This window comes from Pinus tabuliformis, chromosome J (genome assembly GCF_031772625.1).
Source record: "Pinus tabuliformis cultivar Carrire ecotype Pingquan chromosome J, CPIR1, whole genome shotgun sequence".
Classification (NCBI taxonomy): domain Eukaryota; kingdom Viridiplantae; phylum Streptophyta; class Pinopsida; order Pinales; family Pinaceae; genus Pinus; species Pinus tabuliformis.
The window spans coordinates 884,660,585-884,684,777 of record NC_142295.1 but is presented as its reverse complement, the minus strand read 5'-3'; positions in this window follow the sequence as shown (position 1 = coordinate 884,684,777).

The window sequence follows — 24,193 nt, the reverse complement described above, 5'->3', positions numbered from 1 at the left end:
AGATGGAGCAATATTTTGATCTCCATAATGTGAAACATATACAAAGGGTACACATTGCAACTTTATATTTGGAACCAAATCAGTTTATATAATATTGATGGCTTTGATCTCATCAACAAGTTGTCACTTGGTCAATTTTTATGGAAGAAATGATTAGAACTTTATGAGGATACAAAAAACTACAGCCTTTTTAGCCAATTGATAAATCTCAAACAAAATGGTTCAATGATGGAGCACATTGAGGACTTCCAAAAATTGAATATAAGGGTAAAAGATATTCCAGAGGAGCATAGGGTTGATGTGTTCATAGGGACTTTAAAGGATAACATCCAACATGAGGTTTGCCTTTGGGAATTTGATTCATTGGAGAATGAATTCAGGTTGGCAAGAAAATTGGAAAGAAAAATTATGGCAACAAGGAAGCCTGCCACTCACAACTACAAAGATGGAAGCATTGTTGGCCCTAGCCTTCGACAACCTACAAGGTTTATGCCATGGAAATTGGAAGAAAAAATAACAAAAATGATTTGTTACAGTTGTGATCACAAATACATTAAAGGTCATAAGTGTGTTGCAAAGAAATTATTTTACATAGATTGTGAAGAGGAGGAAGAAAATGAACAAGAAACTTCAAAAGAAGAGGATATATACCAAGAACGAACCCTAGTGAAAGAAGAAATGAATCTGACCATATCTTGTAATGCATTGGCCATAATTACCACTCCTCAAACTATCAAGATAGAAGGACATATCAAGAAGAAAAAGGTAATAGTGTTGATCGATTCGGGTAGTACCCATAATTTTATTCATTATAAGATAGCCAAGGAATTGAATTGCTTCCTATATCTAGCACAAGAGTGTCATGTGATGGTTTCAAGTGGAGGAACCATAAATTTCTCTAGAAATTTTCATAATATCAAGGTATCCATGGGATAATAAGTATTAAATAGCTCAATGCTTTCTATTACAATGGGTGGTTCCGATGTTGTAATAGGAGTCCAATGGCTAAAATCCTTGGGTACAATAACTTTTAATTTTCAAGAAGTTTTCATGAAATTTTTTCGGAAGGAAATGAAGTTGAATTAAGGGGTATTGCAGGGAAACCAGGAAATATAATAAACTTTAATGGAATGACAAAGCTTCTAAAGAAAGAACAATGAGGTGTAATTGCACAATAATGTTCGCTAAAGGTTCCCACATCGAAATTATCTATTTCTCCAGATCTTCAAAAATTATTGGACAATCATTCCAAGTTATTTGAGACTCCCAAAGGCCTCCCATGTATTTTTGATCATGATCATGCTATTTATTTGATTATAGACAGTGTTCTTCCAACCATCAGGCATTATAGATATCCCTATGCCCAAAAGAGTGAAATTGAACGTATGGTTGCAGAAATGCTAGAGTCTAGTATAATTCAACCTAGTCAAAGTTATTCCTCTGCTACAGTGGTATTGGTACACAAGAAGTCTGGGTCATGGCGCATGTCTCCAGATTGTAGGGAGATCAACATGCTCACTATTAAAGATAAATTTCTCATTCTTATCATTAATGAATTATTGGATGAATTGCGCAGATCAATTTACTTTACCAAGTTAGATCTTCATTCAAGATATCATCAAATCGGAATGAAGACTGAAGAAATTCTGAAAATAACATTTAGAACTCATGAAGGTCATTATGAATTTTTGGTCATGCCTTTTGGCCTTACCAATGCACCTTCTACATTTCAAGGTTTGATGAATTCAATTTTCAAACCCTTCCTAAGAAAATGTGTGTTAGTATTTTTTGATGATATACTAATCTACAACAAGTCTTGGAAGGATCATGTTGAACATGTTGACAAGGTGCTCAAACTATTGGAGGAGAAACAATTATATGCAAAGAGCTCCAAATGTTTCTTTGGAGTACAAGATGTGGAATATTTGGGTCATATTGTATATCATGAAGGTGTTAAGGTTGACCTTAGCAAAATTAATGCCATTAAGGAATGGAAAGACTCACATCCATAAAACATCTGCGAGGATTTCTCAGGTTGACAGAGTATTATCACAAGTTTGTTAAGAATTATGGGAGAATAGTAACACCTCTAACAACATTGTTGAATAAAGATACATTTTCATGGATGTTGGCTAGTTGAATTGTTTATTGATTAAACAATCAAGTACCACATCAATTGTCAACCTGGAAAAGTCTTTTTATTCCAAAGGCTACCGCGTACTGTATGTAATTAATCCTAAAAGCATTAAAAAGTTGTAGTATACGTAATTCTTACGCTAAGTTATCACTGTACTGATAAAATGAAAGTAATTAGGTAAGATTACAAATCTGAAAAGCGAAATGATGGATGCTCTGTTGGCAGAGGATCAGGACCTTATCCTCCAGGTGAGGACGTTCAACTCCTGCCTCTGTAAGCAGATTTCTAACACACACTGCACTCTAATTCACCGGTGAAATATCCTTGCACAACTTCAAGCAATGAATGAAACAGAGTACTAGCAAAGCGGAAATACCAGAGGTAATGCTACAGAATCCAAACAGAGTACCAGCGGAAAGAATCTATCACACACTTACACACTTTGACAGAAAATTAAATGAGTGAATCTTGTGAGGAAGGCGGGCCCAGTCCCTCTCACAGGATTCCCCAGAACACAAAGGCTAGATTAAGTGCTCAGAACAATCTTCTATTAATCTGCCAAAAGATTCAAGTACAGTAAAGTTCAGACTTGCTGATGTCTCTCAAAATCTCCCTTACAGATTACGCACCCCCTTCTAATGTAGATGTCTCCTCTTTATAGAGGAGACATCTATTACAATAGATTATTACAGTTCATTCAGTTAACCCATTCTATCAAAAATAAGAATTACAGACCGCTGTTACAACAGTATAACAACATATTCTTTCTTAGGTTCTGGCTGTTACACAGCTGGTAACTGTCTTCGACCGTCTTCTTGGGATCTTCGCATTCCTTTGCTGTTTCCCCATGTTGTTCTTGATTTAGGCAATGGTAAGTTGTTCTTCCCGCTTTAGACAGCTGCGTGATCATGCCGCGTCAGCGTTCTTCAGATAATTGCTGTTTGTTATTCCTAGTTGTTGCAAAATAGCCTGCTTTAGATAGTTGTTGTTGCTGACTGTAGCAACTGCGTAGTTGCTGCTTCTGGTGTTGCAGCAACTGCATAGTTGCTGTTTCTGGTGTTGCAGCAACTGCGTGGTTGCTGTTTCTGGTGTTACAGCAACTATAAATTATAATTCCTGCAGGCTTAAGACAATTACTTGGCAACTTAGTCAGATTTTCAAAGATAAATATAAAGATACTCACAAATATGCAATGAACAATTAAACATATAGATATGCGGAATGTTACTTTGTACCTTGGGGTGATTAAGTCATTATGTAACCAAAGCTTACAACTTATGACTGAAGAGGATAATATTATGGCAAAAATATAAGGTCAAAATAGGTCAATTCTGAGTCCTAACATCCCCCCCAACTAAAGAGATTGCATGTCCCTATGCAATGCCTACTCTGAGTCTAAGTCAGAGTACTGGGATGAACAATGTAGATTACTGAGACAATAGTTATAGGAAGTGGCATCAAACTTCTTTCTGAATCCACAGGCAATCTGTATTTGCCTCCATGCTGCTGCTTCTTCCCTGTTGGATAATCCAAACTGTCCTTTGTATTGTTCACCAGATAGCCATAAAAGTGGAAATCTAAATCTGTAACCCATCCAATTTTCAGCATAGTGCTGCATGCAATTAACATAATCAGGTACCCTTGAGAGTGCCACCTGCAAATTAGGTGGATTATAAGGGTGATATTCCTGCCTCTCCTTGGGGCAGTTCTCCCAAAACAGTTTGTTTTCTTTGACAGCCAAGGATGCCTTAGTCTTTACATAATGCTGACAGTCTTTCAGGACCATTGCTTGCAGTTGCTTAACATGGTCCTTCATTTCAGGATCACTTACCATTCTCAAGTGTTGTGCAATAAAGGTGGTTGCGTTCTGCGGTTTAGCTCTAATCCACAGAAGACAATTCTATTCATTATGTTGAGCTGAAGCAAAGGCGTTCTTCCATGTAAGTCGATTAGCTAAAAAGGAGATAAAGGCTCTCAGTTGTATGTCGCCAACTACAGGTATCATATTCATATTTCTTTCTTCGGACATGGCTTCATTATGGAGATAAAGCTCGCATAACAAATTTTCATCATTTTTAGGTGCCTCTGCAAAGGTTTGCATAAACTGCTCTGATGTAACTACCTAATGAGGTCTACCTTCTTTGACAGCCTTTATCTGCAAAAATGTGAGTCTTTCCCTCAGAAATGTTGCATAATTAAAAGAGGGTTTCCTTGTAGCAAGTAGTCTTTGGAACAACTCAAACATCTGGGTCAATCTGGCTTTTAGCTCCTTGATCTCCTTGTACTGGGCTCTGCACTGCTCAAGTGCTTCCCAGTTGTTGTATGCATGACTAAACCAGATCCCTTTTTGTTGTTGGAATGCCTTGCCTTCTGACTGCTCATATTCTCTCCACCATTGTCCCTTTAATGTTTGAAAACTATCAGTTTCCGTGCATACATCACTAACAGAGGGGAGCTCTGTTTGTGTAAAGGCATCCACAAGGACAACCTGCTCTGTAGGAGTAGGCTGGGATGATCCAACATCTTTTTCTTCATTTCCGGCTAGTGTCTCTTCTTCCTGTTGTTCTAATTCATTTTGTTCCATGGTGATTTGGGTGGGCCGGGGTGAGTCTGTGCCTTTTTCCTCATTTCCTTCTTCTTCTTCTTTTTCCTGATTTTCTTCTTCATCTTCTGCTTCCTTGGCAATTTGAATAGAGCTGGGTGAGTCCAGTTTTTCTTCATTTCCTCCTGAAACTACTTCTTTTTCCTCCATAACAGTTTGGGTAGGCCGGGGTGAGTCTATACCTTTTTCCTGATTATCTTCTTCTTCTTCTTCTCGTTCCATGACACTTTGAGTGGGCCGAGATGAGTCTGTGTTTTCTTCTGCATTTCCTGATTCTTGTGTAACTACTTCTTCCATAGCAATTTGGGTAGGCCGGAGTGAGTCTGTATTCTCCTCTTTCTCATTCCTTGTTCCTTCCTGCATAATTTCTGGGGAACTTGCTGGTTCTTGTGTGTCAGCAAGCCCTTCTGCTTGTTCTTGCGTCATCTCTGGAGAACTTACTAGTTCTTGTGTGTCAGTAAGTTCTTCTTTTTGGACCTGTGCAGTTTCTGGGGAACTTACTGGTTCTTGTGTGTCAGTAAGTTCTTCAGTTTGGTCTTGTGCAGTTTCTGGGGAACTTACTGGTTCTTGTGTGTCAGTAAGTTCTTCAGTTTGGTCTTGCATCTTCTTTGGAGAGCCTTTTGGTTCTTGTGTGACAATAGGTTCTTCTGTCTGCACTTCTTCTGGAGTACCTGTTGGTTCTTGTGTGACAACAGGTTCTTTTATTTCAGCAGAGGATTGTGGCATTTCCGTCTGTGTAACAACAGGCTCTTTTGTTTCATCTACAGCATCGGAGGCTTCCTTCATTGGTTCTGCCACTACCTTATATCCTGCCTGAGTGTATATTTCACCATAATTGGTACACACATATTCATTATCCTTACTTTTCTCTGCTGCAGACGCTACTCGTGCTAAAACATGTAGGCTGAATTCATTCTGATATGCTTCCTTAACCCTTATTATTTTCTCCTGATAGTCCTGAATCTGAGATTTCAGGAATTCAATTTCTTCCTATAGGGCAGGTATGGTAGGCTGGTCCTGCGGAGCAGTAGATTCCAATGGAGGCAGAGGTTGTGTTTCATCATTCTGATCAGTATTCCCCACAGGTGGTTCTTGTGTGTCACCTGGGGTAGTGGTTGTTTCTTGTGTTGCAGCCACTTGGTCACTATTACCTTGGGTGTCGGCAGCTGGTTCTTGTGTGTCAGCTGCCTTAAAGTATGATGTCACGAAGCTATGAAAACTCTGCATCTCAGCTTCCGAGGGTGAGGGAGAGGAGTTTTGAGGACTGGTGGGAGTGCGGATCCTTATAGTGATGGGCGGTGAACTGGGGGAATTAGGAGATTTAGCTGCTACCGATGACCGAGTTCTTCTCTTTGGTAGAGAAGCAGGGAATTCAGGCGTTTTTCTCTTTAGGCTAGCTTTCTTTAGGATGGGGACAGTAGCCGGAGTAGCAGGTGCCTTAGCTGAAACCCTAGTTCTCCTTCTTTTTGATGGGGTTTTCTTTTCCTGCTACCTTTTTCGTTTAAGCAGGGTAATAGGGATATTGTCATCGGAGTCATCAGTAGAAATACCAAGTATGGGAATGGAAGGATTGGTTCCTTTGGGAGATGGGGTTGTTCTTGTGGCATTCTCAGCAACTTGCGGGGGTGTTTGCTGGATTTGTTCAGGAATGTGCTCTGCTTGCTGAGGGTTTTTCAGAGGGATTTGTTCAGGCATATCCTCCGTTTGCTGAGGAAGTTCTTCATCTTGCTGAGGTGTGTCCTCAGCTTGGTGAAGAATTTCCTCTTCTTGGTGAGGAATTTCATGTTCCGGTTGTGGAATTTCTACCTCCTGATGGGGATTAATGGGGGGTGGAGGGTTATTTAGAGCGAGGGCTCTATTAATCAGCAATTGGGCTAAGTGGTGGTGTTTTAAGGAAACTAGTGGATGCTTCGCTTTCACAGCATAACGTGACATATTTTGGAGACAACCCAATAGATAATATGGCATGTTTATTAACTGACCATTTCTCAAATGATTTAACAGGACGAAATCGTGCTGGTAAATTACCTGGTAGCGGCCTTCGCACGTCAGATATTGCTTGACAAATTCAGCGACTTTCGGCCACGGTTGAGGTAACGACCGAAGTGCTACGCCTCTGCCTTTGGGCTCTACCTTCTCTCCTGGTTGGAGAAAATCCTGCTGCGCATTAAGAATCAGGTGCTTTCTACTGAACCACCCTGTGCCATTAGCTGGTAGCCCGGTAACTTCTGCTATGATTTCCTTCGTGACTGGAACTTGAATTCCCTGGAAGACAGAGAATCCTTCTGTTAAATTGCATGCGAATTCAGGGACTTGTTGCTCGTCAAAGTCCAGAAGTCTCCTGAAGTACTCTGTCCATCCCGCTTGCAAGAAAATTTGATAAATCTCCGGAAAGAGTTCAAGGACTGCTGTCATGCCAGGCTCATGTGTAATGAGGGTTCCTCCCATAGTTGTTGTTTCAGTAAATTTCAGAGTTCAGAGCCGAGCTTCCAATTTCAGTTCAGAGTAGAACGTCGCAAATGGTAACATGCCGTGATAGGGTGGCTTTTACATATTACCGGGAGAGTTAAGGGTGGCGGTAGTTGGCGTAGTATGTCATTATGACAGTTGCTTTGGTAATCCCCCCCTCCTACATGTAAACGATATGATTGGAAGTACAATTATTTGATAGTCCTATCAACTTCTCCGCATTATCTATTATTTAATGTCCATACATAATCATGCGTACCTTCGTATTTTACCTTTTTGATTGCTGCGTCAAAAAGTCTTGTCTTGTCTTGTGCTGGATTATAATGATTACCGCGGATCTAAAAGCATGGGAATACCAGTGATTTGTAATGATAATGACGGGAAGTGATAGTAGGGTGCTGTAATCATCACAAGAAGTGGTATATTTTATCAAAATTTGTTCCTTGGGGCCGAAGTGGTAAGACTGGTGTTTTCGTACATGAAGGAATTTGCTGGGAAAGATATTCTGTGATCGGGAAGTGATGTTGTAGAACTGGGATTGGTGTTGCAGCAACGGAAAATTGCTGATGTGGCCACAGGGAATGATGTGAGACGTTTGTAAAAACGGGAATTGTGCTGGAGAGATAGGAATGGTGTTGCAGCAACAGAGAATGGTGTTGCAGCAACAGAGAATGGTGTTGCAACAACGGGAGTGGTGTTGCAGCAACGGGGAATGGTGTTGCAGCAACAGGGAAATGGTGTTGTAGCAACAGGAGTTCCGAGTCCGCAAAGTAATTCCTTTGAAACTTTTGTTCTCAGCTACTTCCCAGGCTAAAATCTACAAAATACTTAAATGTAATATCGCAATCCTTGGCAGGATTTATTAGTTTCTTAAGAAAAAAAAAGAATATCTAACCTAAAAAAAATTACATAAATAATAGAAACTCAAGTGCTTTGAGGGACAGCAAGTTCCCCTGGAAAAGAATACTGTTTTATTGCCATGCAAGTGGCTTTAAAATCCTCTTTGGAAACCGACTGCTGATATAACCGAAGTCGGTAGCCATTCAATAACAGTGGTGTTCTGCTTCCATCAATTGTTAAAAGTGTGACTGTTCCATTTGGAAAAACAGCATCCACTTCATACGGCCCTAACCACCTTGTTCTTAGCTTCCCTTGGAAATTCTCGAAACGAGAATCATAAAGTAGAGCCCAGTTACCTTTCTGGAACTGCTTTTGCTTGATGGTTCTGTCATGCCATCTGCTTCTTTGTTGTTGTATCATAGTTGTTTGATGGACGGCATCCAGTCTTTTCTCATCCAATTCCTGAAGCTGCTGCAACCTGGCTGTCTGTGCATCAGTTAAATCAAGGTTAACAGCTAAGGCAGTTCTTAAGGTTTTAATCTCAAACTCTATAGGGAAAATAGCATTCTTTCCAAAAACTAATTCATAGGGTGAAAAGCTTGTTGTATTCCTCCAAGTGGTTCTATAGGCCCATAGAGCCTCGGGCAACCTCTGAAACCAATCCCTTCTATTCTCCTTTATCGTTTTTGTTAAGATAGCTTCTATGACTTTGTTGGTACTTTCCACCTGCCCATTTGCTTGGGGGTGGTACGGTGTAGTCATTTTGTGCTTGATATGATATTTTTGGAGCGTATTTTTGAAGCCATGAGAATTAAAAGGAGGTCCTCCATCAGTGACTAATTATCTGGGTAGTCCAAATCTAACAAAGATTTCTTCATATAAGAATGTTAGTATTGCTTCTTCATTAGCTTTAATGAGTGCTTTGGCCTCTACCCATTTAGTCATGTAATCCGTGCATACTAATATATAGACTCTTTGATTAGATGGAGGATTAATGGGACCTATAAAATCTAATGCCCATTTCTCAAAAGGTTCAAGAGTTACCTGGGGATTAAGTGGCAATTCATCCCTATGATTAGGCTGGCCCATTCTTTGACAGCTGTCACAAGCCTTCACATATTTTCTAGCATCTTTAAAAAGTGATGGCCAATAATAACCCATTCTAAGTACCTTGTGTGCTGTTCTTTTGTCTGCAAAATGTCCTCCACAAGGGCCATCGTGACAAGATTTTAGTATATCATAAATCTCGTCTTCCGCAATGCATCTCTGGATTTCTTGATCTATTCCTGTGTGGAACAGACACCCGCTTATCCAGTTGTACCTAGCACTTTGCTGAATGATCTTTCTTCTTTCCCTGTGTGACAGGTGTGATGGTAATTTTCCTTCAACTAGATAATTGGCAATGTCTGCATACCAAGGTGAGTGAGCAGATACTGCAAATAAATACTCATCAGGAAAAGAATCATCTACTGGAGCATTTTCATCAGTTTTTAAATGAGAAAGGAAATCAGCAACTACATTTTCTTTTCCTGGCCTATCTACAATTGTGATATCCAATTCTTGTAACAGTAATAACCATCTGGTGACTCGGGCATTTGTAACTGATTTATTCATTAAATACTTAATGGCCGAGTGATCAGTATGCACAAAGGTAGTGTAGCCAGTAATATAATGTCTAAATTTGTTGATAGCATAAATAACTGCTAGAAATTCCTTCTCAGTAATTGTGTAATTTAGCTCAGCTGGTGTCATGTTCTTGCTAATAAAATAGATTGCATATGGGAGACTGTTTTCTTCCTGACCCAGGACAGCTCCAATTACCGTGTCTGAGGCATCAGAGGAGATATGAAAGGGTAATGCCCAATCAGGTCCTCTCAAAATGGGAGCTACGGACAACTGATGTTTAAGTTTATTGAATGCATTTTCACAATCATCAGTCCACTTAAAGTCAGCATTTTTCATTAACAACACAAATAGAGGAGAAGCTATTTTGGAAAAATCCTTAATGAATCTTCTATAGTATCCAGCATGTCCTAAAAAGCTTCTTACATTAGTTTGTGTTTTGGGGATGGTAAGGTTCTGAATTACCTGTATTTTAGCTGGATCGACTTGAATTCCTAAAAATGAAACAAAGTGACCCAATACAATACCTTGATTCATCATCATATGGCACTTTTCAGTGCTTAAAGCAAGGTGTGCTTCTATACACCGCTTAAGTACTTTTTCAAGATTTTGTAGTGCATCCTCAAAGGTCACTCCATAGGGAGTAAAGTCATCCGTAAATATTTCTAATGAATCATTTAACATATCAGAAAATATCCCTATCACCGCTCTTCGGAATGTTGCTGGAGCGTTACATAGCCCAAATGGAAGTACTCTGTAAGCAAAGGTCCCCCATGGGCTAGTAAATGTGGTCTTGTCCTGGTCCTGGGGTGCAATCTTAATCTGATTATATCCACTAAACCCATCCAAGAATGAAAAGAATTTCTTACCTGCTAAATTATCCAATACCTGATCAATAAATGGTAAAGGGAAATGGTCTTTTTGGGTGGCTTTATTCAATGCTCTGTAATCCACACATACTCTCCATTTCCCATTTTTCTTGGGTACAATTACAAGTGGGGAAACCCACTCACTATCAGATATAGGGTATATAAATCCTGCATTCAAGAGTTTTTGAAGTTCCTCCTTCACAATTTCTCTAAGGTTCGGGTTCATTTTTCACTGGGGTTGGCAGACTGGCCGGGATCCCTCCTTAATATAAATACGGTGAGTGCATAGTTCAGGGGAGATCCCTTTCATGTCTGTGTAGTCCCATGCAAATGCCTCTTTATTTTCTTGGAGTAACTTTATTAATTTCTGTTTTTCATTATCAATCAAATCAGGATTTATATTTAATGTTTTGCCAGGTTCAATTTCAATTGTTGTACTTTTGGAAGGGTTCCTACTGCTGTCTGAAATATGTTTTCATATTTCATGTTCTGCTGGGATTCAGATTCTAAGATTGCAGTGAAGTGATTATATGTTTCAGGGCTGACCGAAGAGGGTTCAGAAATAAAGCTGCTGATTAATTCATCTTCGGTGGAGTCCTTAAAAGTCAAGGCTTGTCCAATAGTTAATATAGGTTTGGGTCTCTTCATCCTCATAGTCTACCCATACAGAATTGTCATTATTAATCATGGGTGTAGCATGAGGATAGAGGGTAAGATGTTTGGTTTCCTGTCCATTAGAGATGGTCATTGATCCAGATCTACAGCTGATGAAAGCATCTGTTGTAGCCAACCAAGGTCTCCCTAGAATCAACGGATGACCCCCCAACTTTGTTTTAGTTTGTAACACCACAAACTCAACCGGGTAATTCCAGGATTCTACAGAGATTATAAGATCTTCAATGACCCCTTCAGGTTTAATCGTAGAACTGTCAGCCAACTCCAAGATAGTTGGAGTTTCCCTGATAAAGGTTTTTAACTGGAGCAATTGTGCTGTTTCGAGTGTCATAATATTTATTGCAGCTCCTAAATATACTAGGAATTTAGAGATAAAGGTTTTTCCAACCTGGACTATTACTGTAGGGTGACCAGGGTCACCATACTTTAGAGGATAATCTTTTTCGGTCATTAAAGCAGTTAATTCTTCCATCACATGAACTGTGAGGGGATCCTTAGCCTTCCTTCCAGGCTTTTTTATACAAATGTCTCTAATAGTTCTAGCATAAATAGGAACATCCCTTAATGCTTGCAATAATGAGATTTTAACATACAAGTTTTGTAGCTCTCCTAAAAGGTTAAAGGTAGGTTGCTTAGGTGTTTAGTGAGAGCCAGCCGTTCAGGGAATGGTGGATCTATTGGTTGATCATTATTATTAGGTGTTGATTCTGTTGTTTCAGCATTATTGTTAGCTGGTTTCTCTTTTCTAGCTTCTTCTTTGTCAGAGTCAGTAATATCATCTATAATGGGTTCAACAATTCTCCCTGAGCGAAGATGAATATCATTACATTGCAGGGGAGAGACAGGCTGATTTTGAATGTCAATAACTTGCAGGGCTTTATTATTATTTGGATTGGGGCTAGGTTGCACAAGCAGCTGTGGTCTCATTGCCTGATTATTTGGAGGAGTATTGGATGGTAAGGAAAGAGATTGTTGTTGTTGAGGAAATGGTATCTGTTGGGCTGCCCAGTTTGGATTCCATTGATTAAAATACGGTTGCTGGGGAGCCCAAGGATTCCACAGAGTAGGATCAGTAAAAGGAAGATTTGGTTGCTGCATAAGTGGAAAATTCATTGTATTAAAGGGTGGGTACTGCATTTGGTTCATGGGTGGGTAGTTTGTTTGAAAAGGAGAGTTATTATTCCAACGACTGAATGCTGTGTTAGAGTTCATACCTTGTCTTTGTGGCCATTGCCTCCTCTGTGTCATCAGGTACATTGCTTCAGCCTCTTCTTCAGTTGACTGCAATGCTGCTTTGATTCCAGGCAGAGAGGGGCATTGCTGGGTTTCATGGTCCTTCTCGCAGATTGTGCAGATAGGTATCTTATCCAGTGGGCATTCCCTGAGTGGATGTTTTTCTCTGCATTTGGAACAGAAAATAGCCAGAGGAGCTTCTGCTTCCGCCTGTTTCTTCTTAACCTGCAGAGCATCAATTTGTGAAGAAAAAGACCTTAACATCTCAGTTTTAAATTCTTCTAATAAATTACCTATTTCAGCCCTTGTCAGCCCTTGTTGCTCCTCCACTTGCTGAATTCTGAACTCTTGAATATACATTATCTCTGCTTTTTGATCTGCCTACTGGTCCCCTTGAACATCTCATTCAGAGATTGATAATTTCATCAAAGGTTTCTTTGGAAATGTCCCCTTTTCCCAGCATGTTTAACATGTCCAGGTAGTCATCTCGTACTCCTTTTAGCAATATAGTCTTCAGAATATCTTTACTCATATTAGGATGATCAGACCGCTGCAGATTATACTGTAGTCTTTCCACAAAATCTTCCAAATTCTCGTCCTCTTTCTGAACCATTTTAAACAGTTCTTCCTTCCTTTCTCTCGTCCGGCAGTAGTCTTGATACTTAGCCAGAAAGCTTTCTTTCATCTGGTCCCAGGTAGTGATTGCCTGAGCTCCTAGGCTCATAAACCATCTTAGCGCATTCCCTTTCAGTGTTGCTGGAAATAGTTTTAGTTTCTGATTAGCGCTCACATAATCATAACTCCTACATAGTATGTCGAATTCGAAGAGGAATTCATCCAGGTCTTCAGAGGATAACCCATGAAAGTTGGGTAATGCTGAGAGTAGAATGTTTTTCATGGGGGTTGTTCCTCTCAGAAGCTCCCCAATAGGGAATTCCAGGGTAGAGAGCGAATTTTCCCCTCTTTCTTCTGTTCTGTTATCCTCCATTGGTCTTTTTCCTGAATCACTTACTTTATCTTCTGTGTCCTCTGTTTCTTCAGGTTCTTCTACCGGTTCCTCGGTGTATTCTGGTACTTCCAGCTTCCTTTCAGGTCCTATTACTTCCTCCGTCTGTCGGTCTGTTTGTGAGGAATACTGGATCTAAGGTCTCCGGGAACTTGTTCTCTGTGATGTTTCAGCCCTTGAGATGATTTCGTCAATATAAGTTTTTCTTCCTCCTTTGCCGCCTGTGAAATTAGGTTTCTTGCGTCCTCTCATGCATCTGTTATTCTAAAAAAGAAATCATTAATGCCTTTAGAAATCTCTAGTTGCCTTCCCCGGCAACGGCGCCAAAATGTTGGCTAGTTGAATTGTTTATTGATTAAACAATCAAGTACCACATTAATTGTCAACCTGGGAAAGTCTTTTTATTCCAAAGGCTACTACGTACTGTATGTACTTAATCCTAAAAGCATTAAAAAGCTGTAGTATACGTAATCCTTACGATAAGTTATCACTGTACTGATAAAATGAAAGTAATTAATTAAGATTACAAATCTGAAAAGCGAAATGATGGATGCTCTGTTGGCAGAGGATCAGGACCCTATCCTCCAGGTGAGGACATTCAACACCTGCCTCTGTAACTAGATTGCTAACACACACTGCACTGTAATTCACCGGTGAAATATCCTTGCACAACTTCAAGCAATGAATGAAACAGAGTACTAGCAAAGCGGAAATACCAGAGGTAATGCTACAGAATCCAAATAGAGTACCAGCGGAAAGAATCTATCACACACTTACACACTTTGACAGAAAAGTAAATGGGTGAATCTTGTGAGGAAGGCGGGCCTAGTCCCTCTCACAAGATTCCCCAGAACACAAAGGCTAGATTAAGTGCTCAGAACAATCTTCTATTCATCTGCCAAAAGATTCAAGTACAGTAACGTTCAGACTTGCTGATGTCTCTCAAAATCTCCCTTACAGATTACACACCCCCTTCTAATGTAGATGTCTCCTCTTTATAGAGGAGACATATATTACAATAGATTATTACAGTTCATTCAGTTAACCCATTCTATCAAAAATAAGAATTACAGACCGCTGTTACAACAATATAACAACATACTCTTTCTTAGGATCTGGCTGTTACACAGCTGGTAACTGTCTTCGACCGTCTTCTTGGGATCTTTGCATTCCTTTGCCGTTTCCCCATGTTGTTCCTGATTTAGGCAATGGTAACTGTGTTCTTCCCGCTTTAGACAGCTGCGTGATCATGCCGCGTCAGCATTCTTCAGATAATTGCCGTTTGTTATTCCCAACTGTTGCAAAATAGCCTGCTTTAGATAGTTGCTGTTGCTGACTGTAGCAACTGCGTAGTTGCTGCTTTTGGTGTTGCAGCAACTGCGTAGTTGCTATTTCTGGTGTTGCAGCAACTGCGTCGTTGCTGTTTCTGGTGTTACAGAAACTATAAATTATAATTCTTGCAGGCTTAAGACAATTACTTGGCAACTTAGTCAGCTTTTCAAAGATAAATATAAAGATACTCACGAATATGCAATGAACAATTAAACATATAGATATGCGGAAAGTTACTTCATACCTTGGGGTGATTAAGTCATTATGTAATCAAAGCTTACAACTTATGACTGAAAAGGATAATATTATGGCAAAAATATAAGGTCAAAATAGGTCAATTCTGAGTCCTAACAATGGAATCCAGAAGCAACGAAGGCCTTTGAACATCTTAAAGAGGCAATGTGCCAAGCACCATTCTTAGCTATGTCAGACTTCACAAAAACCTTTATTATGGAAAGTTATGCCTCAAGAAATGGAATTGGTGTTGTTTTAATGCAAGAATAAAAACCCATTTCTTTCAAAGGTCATCCAATCAAAAGAAAGTATTTACACAAGGCTATTTATGAGAAGGAAATGCTGGCAATACTACATGCACTTAAGAAATGGTGACCCTACCTAATGGGAAGACACTTCGAGGTAAACACAAATCATGATAGTCTTAAATACTTTTTATAACAAAGATTATCTTTAGAATGGTAGAAAAAATGGGTCACAAAGATGTTGGTTTATGACTTTGAAATCATCTACAAAAAGGGAAGAAAAATGTTATGGAAGATGCACTCTCAAGAAAGGATGAGGATGTGGAATCATTTCTATTATCCAACCAAATTGGATAAACGAGAAAGGGATGAAAGGAAGAATGGCCAAGAAGTGTGGGAAATCATTCAAAAGATATAATCAGATCCCAGTACGTCTGATATATTTAGCTAGAAAAATGATTCAATATGGTTCAAAGATCGCTTATACCTATGTAAGAATTCCCAGCTCAAATAAAAGATTCTTATGGATTTGAACACCTCTCCCTTAGGAGGGAACTTAGGAATTTTGAAAACTTACCACAGGGTTAAGAAGTATTTTTTTGGGGATGGCCTTAATTAGATATTCAAAAGTTTGTGGAAGAATGTTTAGTCTGCCAACAAAGTAAATTTGAAATAATTAAGACCCCAGGTCTATTACATTCTTTATCCATTCCAAGGCAACCTTGGGAGGAATTTTCAATGGATTTTATCACAGGTTTACCCAAATCCAAAGGAAAGAGTGTCATCACGGTGGTAGTTGAAAAAATTACCAAGTATGCACACTTTTGTGCATTATCTCATCCAAATAAAGCCAGTACAGTTTATATTGCATTTATGGAAACAATTCAAACACTACATGGAAACCCCATGATTATTGTAAGGGACAGAGATCCCATTTTCACTGGAAATATTTGGAGAGAATTATTTTCTTGTCTTCGTACTCAATTACCTCATAGCTTGTCTTATCATCCTCAATCTGATGGAAAAAATGAGATTGAGTGAAGGGTTTCAGTAATTTCAATCTATCCATTCTAAACCACTAAACAGCTAATTTATTATCAGAAAAAAAATTGACAAAAATACAAGTAAGTTTTATTTTTCTGCCTATAAAAACACATCATAATCAATACTGGCACCATTAATTACTCAGAGGATTTTCATTTTTTAAAACATTGCGTCAAACCAAGAAATGCAAGGAAAATATGAAAAATTGTCAGTAAATCATATGAAGAAAACTTTACGATATTTCTGTATTTTTATTAACTTAATTTTTTCCCATTGATAAGTGTAGGAACTATATAATGAATAGTAAAAATTATATTGAATATGTGCTACAAAGATTCTATCCAAAATACAATATAATGTTATAACTCAAAGAGTGGAATACTATGCAAATGTACTATCCTTATAAAAAGCAGAAGTGTTTTTCTCCACTGGAAAAAAATAACGTAGAAGATTGTGTCATCCACTAGGTTGGTTTCGACATAGTTCGTAAAAACAAATCCATTAGTATGCCTCACTAGTAGCCAAATTATTACAAAACATTCTGATCCCGATGAAATTGTTTCGTGACGATAAGAATTTGAAGGATCTTGTCCATATTGTTTGTTTTGGAGAATAGTTTGTGTGGATAGGGGAGGTCAATGTAAAGGGATTGAATGTCAGTTGTTTTTAATGATATTTTTTGAAAAAAATTTGGTGGTTTTTTTTTTTTTAATTTAACAAAAATTTATTGAAAACGCGAATTTGAAGGAGTTTAATTGAAATATCTTAACATTTTTTAAAAATACTGAGTCTATATATAAAAAAAAATTCACACAAAAACAACTCAAATTAAAATTCTTTCTTGCTCGATTCAATGTTGTTCATGGAGTACCAACACTAGCTGGGGTTCGAAGCGAAAATTGCAACTCTGGGAATTGGGCAGCAGAGTATTGATGCCGACCGACGCCGTCTCTTTGTCATCAAGTTGCTGAGCCTCTTGTAAAAGTGTGCCACAAGGTCTGTTCCAGTGTGTAAGTCGTAGGTGAAGGTTTTCAATCTGCTTCTTCCTCAATGATCACGACAGTTAAAATTTCATTTCTAAATGGGTTTACTAGCCTAAAACGTATAAAAAGTATTGGAATTTAACTGATTAAATAATTTAAATTCAAATTCAAGTTTTTAATTTTTTTTTTTGGGATTGAATTAAAATTGACTAGAAAAAATGTTTTGAAAAATGTCATTTTTTTTTCTAAGTTAGATTAAGTTATTTTGGTGTTAGATTTCCAATAAAAAAGCTTTGGAACTGGTAAGTTTATTTAGTTTTTTTCAAACTTCCATTACTCCTATAAATTAGGTGGATGTACAACATACTTTCTCAAGTAATGAGATAATTTCTTTTTGTTTTACATTTAGTTTTATCTCTTTGTAGAAGGTTGTTATTTCTCCGGTCTTATTGTCAATGTCATTATAATCTTACAGTATCAGAGTTTGTGGTGTTAGAGTTTCAATCATAGTTACCAAATGCGGCATAACTAGGGAAAAATATTAGGGAATTTAGTCAATCCCATTCGAATGCCCAACAATTGGCCTAAATCTTTCTTAGAATAAGGGATTAATCTAGAAGGTTAATGGCATCAGTTAATTAGTAGATCATATTAATTGAAAATCTATGACTCATATCCAAAAGGATTATTGATTACTTGTTATAGGATGTCCTTGGAATAGAAACAAATAGAAGATGGTATATATAAAGAAAGAGCGGAAGTGGAAAGTGGAAAAAAGAAATAGAAGTTAAAAGTGGAATTAGGAAAAAATTGTTTTTTCATTCATGGAAGAGGGAAGGAAAGAATGGTAAAAGTGACTTAATTTTATGAGTGATTGTTTTTTATTGATAGAGTGATTATAGATAAACTAGTTATATAAATGTACATCTATTACATAAATAAGTTTCTAAATTAAAAAAAGATATCACATATGAATTTTGAAAAAATATTACCTAAATAAGTTTTGAAATTAATAAAAAAAGATATCACATATGAATTTTGAAAAAATATTACATAAATAAGTTTTGGAATTAATAAAATATTACAATCTCAGTTAAAAAAAAAAAAAAAAACTGAGAGAGAAGAATAAATAGTAAATCTTTTGTGATAAATTTTATCTATAAAGATTCTATTTTTTTTTGGTGAGGCAAGAGTAGGACCTTCTTTTTCATTAATAATTTACAAAAAAATACAACTAACCAAATGGAAATGTGGCTGAAGGGAGAGAACCCCCAAAGGACTTGAGATCAGGCCTAAGGCCAAAGTCTCGACCCCAAAAAACTAGCCTTTCAACAACTAAAAGCCAAACAAGAATAGGCCAAAAGCTAAACCTAAGCAGTGGACGAAACAGAGAAAAAGACCAAAAGGCCCCACCAACCCTCCAAAAAGTGGAGCGATTTGAGCCCAAAAGAAACTAGCCAACAAAAAAGGTCAAATGCTCTTCCGGCCAACAAAACAACCTGTCTCCTTAATCTACACCGTTGATCCGTTGGGCCCTATCCAAAGGCAGCGGACAATATCGCAAAGAAAAGAAGCACTACTCACAACCGGCACTACCACCAACCTACTCGACCCATCTCAGCCGTCGATCTGCTTCAAATGATTGGACGGTCATGGATCATATTGCACCCACATAAAATTCCAAACATTAACGTGCGATGGGGGCGGTATTCAAACTGGCCCCACTGACACATGCAAATCTCTAAATGGAATCACTGCCAAAATGAAAATACCGCTTTCCACCTGCGAGGCATGGGATCACCAGAAAACCATTCCCAAGCTGGTTTGCTGATTCTAGACTGAAAACTCCTAGTAATGTAGCTGCCGAGAGTGTATGTCAAGATGCCATTCCTTCCTGAGCTAAGGAAAGAGGATCCATTCGCCAAAAAGCTAGGCGAAAAGGAATCAAGGCCAATTGATAGTCAACCATTTGCGATGGTCGAATCAACTTGATTCCAGGGCCATGGCTCTTCCACGAAACACCAACCTATCATCTTCTGCATGTTCATGTAAAATCTCTTTTAACGTGCTCTGACGCAACTCATGCCATTTTGATGCTACTCCATTCTCTATACTGATCACACCTGGATTGGTTAGCAGATCTGCCAATTTGTTTGCCGATCTTCGAACATGCTTAAAGCTAACTATACGAAGGCCCTGTAGGTGATGTTGAATCCATTGAAAGCCCTGAATTAGCCTCCAGTTCTTTAAGACTTTTTCTGGCTTTGTTCCCCCACTGATTTTCTTGACTGAATTGATAATAAGCTCAGAGTCAGCCTACACTATCATGTTTTGTTGATTTTCCTGATTCAAGAAATCCAAACACTAGTCCATAGCCATCAATTCCACCATGGTATTAGTAGCTTTTCCAAAATGATAGTGGAAGATGAAATGGACACTTCCATTCTCAACCCTTAACACACCACCATAACCAACAGTGCTCGGGTTGCGTTTTGAAGCCCCATCAATGTTGAATTTCAGATAACCCTTAGAAGGAGGATGCCAGAAATTTTCCTCAGACTTGAGGGAGATAATATTTCCATCCAAACCCTGAGGAGAAATACCCTGCAAGCCCATCTCATAGAGAATTCTCAATTCAGCAGCCGAAGGAGGGTTCTTAGGGAGATTTCACACTATGGTACTAACCGTTTGCTTCATCTGTTTTAAGATTGGATCAAAAATCCATTGGAAAGTCCTCTTTTCATCTTTGAAGATTCAGTTGTTCCTTTCTTTCCATACATTCCAGATAATGAAGCTTGGAAAGATGGTCTGTGCAGTGGCAAGTACTTCATTATTTGAAAAATTTCTTCTCCAGTTGGTTAGGGTGTTGCAGATATTCCTTTTGTCCCTATCCATCTGATGGAAAATGTAGGCAAAAGAATCCCACAGACTAGAGGAGAACATACAATTATTGAGAAGGTGCTCTATAGTTTCCTCTTGAGCTTCATAGAGATGACATCTGGAGGGCCCCAAAACGCCACTCTTCCTAATATTATCCAAGGTTAGAATTTTCCTATGCTGGACCAGCCACATGAATAGTTTAATTTTCATCCAGCCTTGATGTCTCCAAAGGTTAAGCCAAATCTTATTCGGAGTTTGAGAGTTAAAGTCAAGGAGAATGAGCTTGGCTTCCTTGAGATTAAAAACCCCGTTATTATTGTTTCCCCATCTTAGCTGATCGTGGCGCTGAGATTTTAGAATCTTTCTCTGATCTAACATATCTTTTAGAGTTTCTGCTTTAGCCTTTAGGGTGTTATTATCCCTAAAATCAAAATTCCTCCAGGTTCTCCATTTACTATTGCTATTGGTTTGATCCCAAAAGTCTTTCACCTTAGAAAGTCTTTTGCTATATGTTTCTTCCTTGAGATCCCTTAAGTCTTCATTTAATAAAATAGGTTCTTGTTGCTATCTGTCTTCCCAGAATAGGGTAAGATTTCCTTCTTTGATTTCCCAGAAGCTATTTCCTTTGACAAAGCTCTGATTATCGCAGGCCTTATTCCAAATGTGTGAGCCCTTTTTGTGTCCTGACATTCCTATTAGATCATTGTTATGCCAAGTGTTGGCATATTTCTCTTTCCAAATTGTTGCTCACTATGCCTCTAGCTCTTTAACCCATCGCCACCATAATTTATCTCCTAAAACCTTGCTAAGAATCTCAGGATCATCCAAATCCATCCCACCAAAGTTCTTAAGTTTTGAGATTTTTTCCCAGGCTACCAAGGCCCATTTCTTACGATCCTCCCCCTTACCCCAAAGGAAGTCTCTTTGAATGGATTTGAGATGATGCAGGAAACCTTGTGGAGCTGGGAGAGTAGATAGCATAAAGACTCAGATAGATTGAAGGACAACTTTGGTTAACACTGACCTACCAACGAAATTTAGAGATCTAATAGTCCATTTCCTGACTTTGTCTTGCAATTTGTTAATTACTGGCTCCCATATGCTCTTGTGTAATGGATTGGCAGTAAGAGGAACTCCCAAATATTTTGAGGGGAGGAACTCCCTTTGGAAGCCAAAAATTCTGGCTATATTTCTCTGAATAGTAATGCGAGAGTTAAAGAAAAAAATCTTAGATTTTGAGAGATTTACTTCCATACCTGAAGCCATGGAAAAGTCTCTCAGGATTTTCTTATAGGCTAGAACTTTTTTGACCGTGGGGATTCCCTACAGCATGGTATCATCAACAAATTATTGATGTGTTAAAGTCTGACCATCTTCAGAAAGTTAGAGACCTTTGACTTTACCCGTGACTTTAGCGTGTCTGATCATTCGACCCAGCCCTTCCATCATGAGTATAAAGAGAAAGGGAGAGAGTGGATCTCCCTGCCTTAAGCCTCTTGAAGGAGTAAAAGTCTCTGAGGGTGAGCCATTAACAAGGATTGAAAAATTGGGAGAAGTAACTAGGGGCATAGCCCATTTGATCCAGTTATGATCAAACCAAAAAGAAATGAGAACTTTTCTGATTTAAGTTAAATTCAGCTTATCATAGGCTCTGGCTATGTCCTGCTGCATGATCATTCCGGCTTTCTTATTGCTTGTCAATGAGTGCACCACCCCATGAGCTTGAATGATGTTGTCAATGATTTGTCTGCCTTCCACATATCCTGATTGTTCAGTTGACACCAGGGTAGGAAGAAGAGGTTTGAGTCTATTGGCCACCACTTTGGAAATAATATTATAGACCACATTGCACAAGGCAATGGGTCTAAACCTATCAGGGGTTAAAGCCAAATCATGTTTATGGATCAGGGAGATAAAGGTGGTGTTAAGCACCTTCAAGATGGTTTTATCCCTTCTGGAGTCTTCCACTATGTTCAGAATGTTTTGTTTTACTATATTGTAGCAGGCTTTGAAGAAGTCTACATTGAAACCATCCAAACCTAGTGCCTTACCATTTTGCATTTCTTTTAGGACCTCACTAACCTCCTCTTCTGACACTAGTATGTTGAGGTTGAAATTGTCCTCTCTGGAAACCAGCTTAGGTATATGTCTAGAAATAGCCCTGATGGATTGTTCTCTGTTAGAGCAGGTTTCCTATGCTATGCCACAAAAGTGTTGAACTAGTACTACTTTGATTTCCTCATGTGTGTTGAGCATGTCATCTCCCTTGTCCTTGATTGAAGAAACCCTGTTGTGAGCTCTGTTCACCATAGTCGACATGTGGAAGAATCTAGTGTTATGTTCTCCTTCTTTTAGCCATTGCACTCTGGATTTTTGCTTCCAAAAAATCTCCTCCTGTTTACATAAGTTCTCCCATTCTTGATGGTATTTAGTTGCCAGTTCATTTTTCTCTTTATCAAAACCGTCTATAATCAGGGTTTGGTTGAGTTTCTGCATTTTTCCTTCCACAGTTTTTTTTGCTTCAAAAATATTTCCATATTCCTTCTTATTCCACTCCATGAGCTGGATTTTGATATGCTTGAGTCTTTTTTGAAGAAGGAACATTCTTGTGCCTTGAATTTCCAAATATTATGTCCACCAGATAGCTATGTTATTGTGGAAGTCTGGGTGGGAGAGGCAGATGTTCTCAAATCTAAAAGGTCTATTCCTATGTTGGCTAATGCCTTGAATATCCAGTTGTATCGGCCAGTGATCTGAGCCTCCAAAGGGAAGAATGTTAGCAACTATGTCCTTGTCCTTGATCATAAGATCTTCTGAAATTATAAATCTATCCAATTTGGATGCCACTTGAGACTCTCCTCGTCTTTTATTGTTCCAAGTAAAAGTACCATTGTTCATAACAATATCCAAGAGCTTCATACTGTCTATGAAGGTTTGAAAAGCACAAGAATATTTGTTTAGAATTTTGATTCCTCCTTTTTTCTCCAACAGTGATTTAATCATGTTGAAATCACCCCCTAAGATCCAAGGGATTTTTGCATGATGTTCCCTAAGCTTCTACAGGGAATCATGAAACATGAGCTTACCATCCATTCTTTGGGGGCCATACACATTCGTGACTAGGTACAATTCCTTATCTCCCATGGGTTGAATGACCACTGAAAAATAATCTCTAGATGTTTCAGCATTTAAAATGTTAATATTTTGGGGCTTACAAAGTGTGAGAATTCCTCCTGCTGTATTCTCTTCTTTGACTTCCAGAAACTCAAATTTATTGAGCCATTTACTATGAATCTCTTTTACTTTTTGAATGGAACATTTAGTTTCCTAAATGAAGATCACATCCGGGGCTGCTTGTTTCATTCTGTTACTTAGTAATCTTTGTTTTCTTTTACTACCTAGACCTCTTATATTCCAAGAAGTGAACTTCATTATCAAAGATTTGTAAAGGAGTAACTGGATAGGTCTTTCATCTTACCTAAACCTATCACTAGCTTTCCACATTCCATCAGCAGTCTGTTTTGCTTTCTCTGGCCCCTTTTCTTTCCTGGGATTCTTGGTGCTAATCCTGGTGTGGTTCTCATAGCTTTCACTCCTTCGTTACCCTATTTTTCATTTTTCCTTTGCTTTTCTGATCCTTTGTTCTGAGTTTTCCAGATGAACAACTACTGCACTCTCTGGAACTCCTATTGAGGTAACAAATCCACTCCCTCTTTGGTTCCTTGATTCAAGAAACCTTCTAGATCTAGATTCTCTTTCTCAAGAATTTCCTGTAGTTCGTGATCCTCCATTTCCATATCACTCTGGGTCATTTCCTGGTCCATTTCTAGATCTGTGTCACTCATCATGTCTTCTTTCTATTTATTTCTGTTTTGTGTTTGCTCAACGTTATCTTCTTTCTCTTCCTCCATTGGATTGCCTTCCTTGAGCTGATCTGTATGCATCATCACTTCTTCCTCTTCTAGGGCTTGAAACCTATTTTGACTGGCCTAATGCTTGTATGTATGAGGTAGTTTTGGTC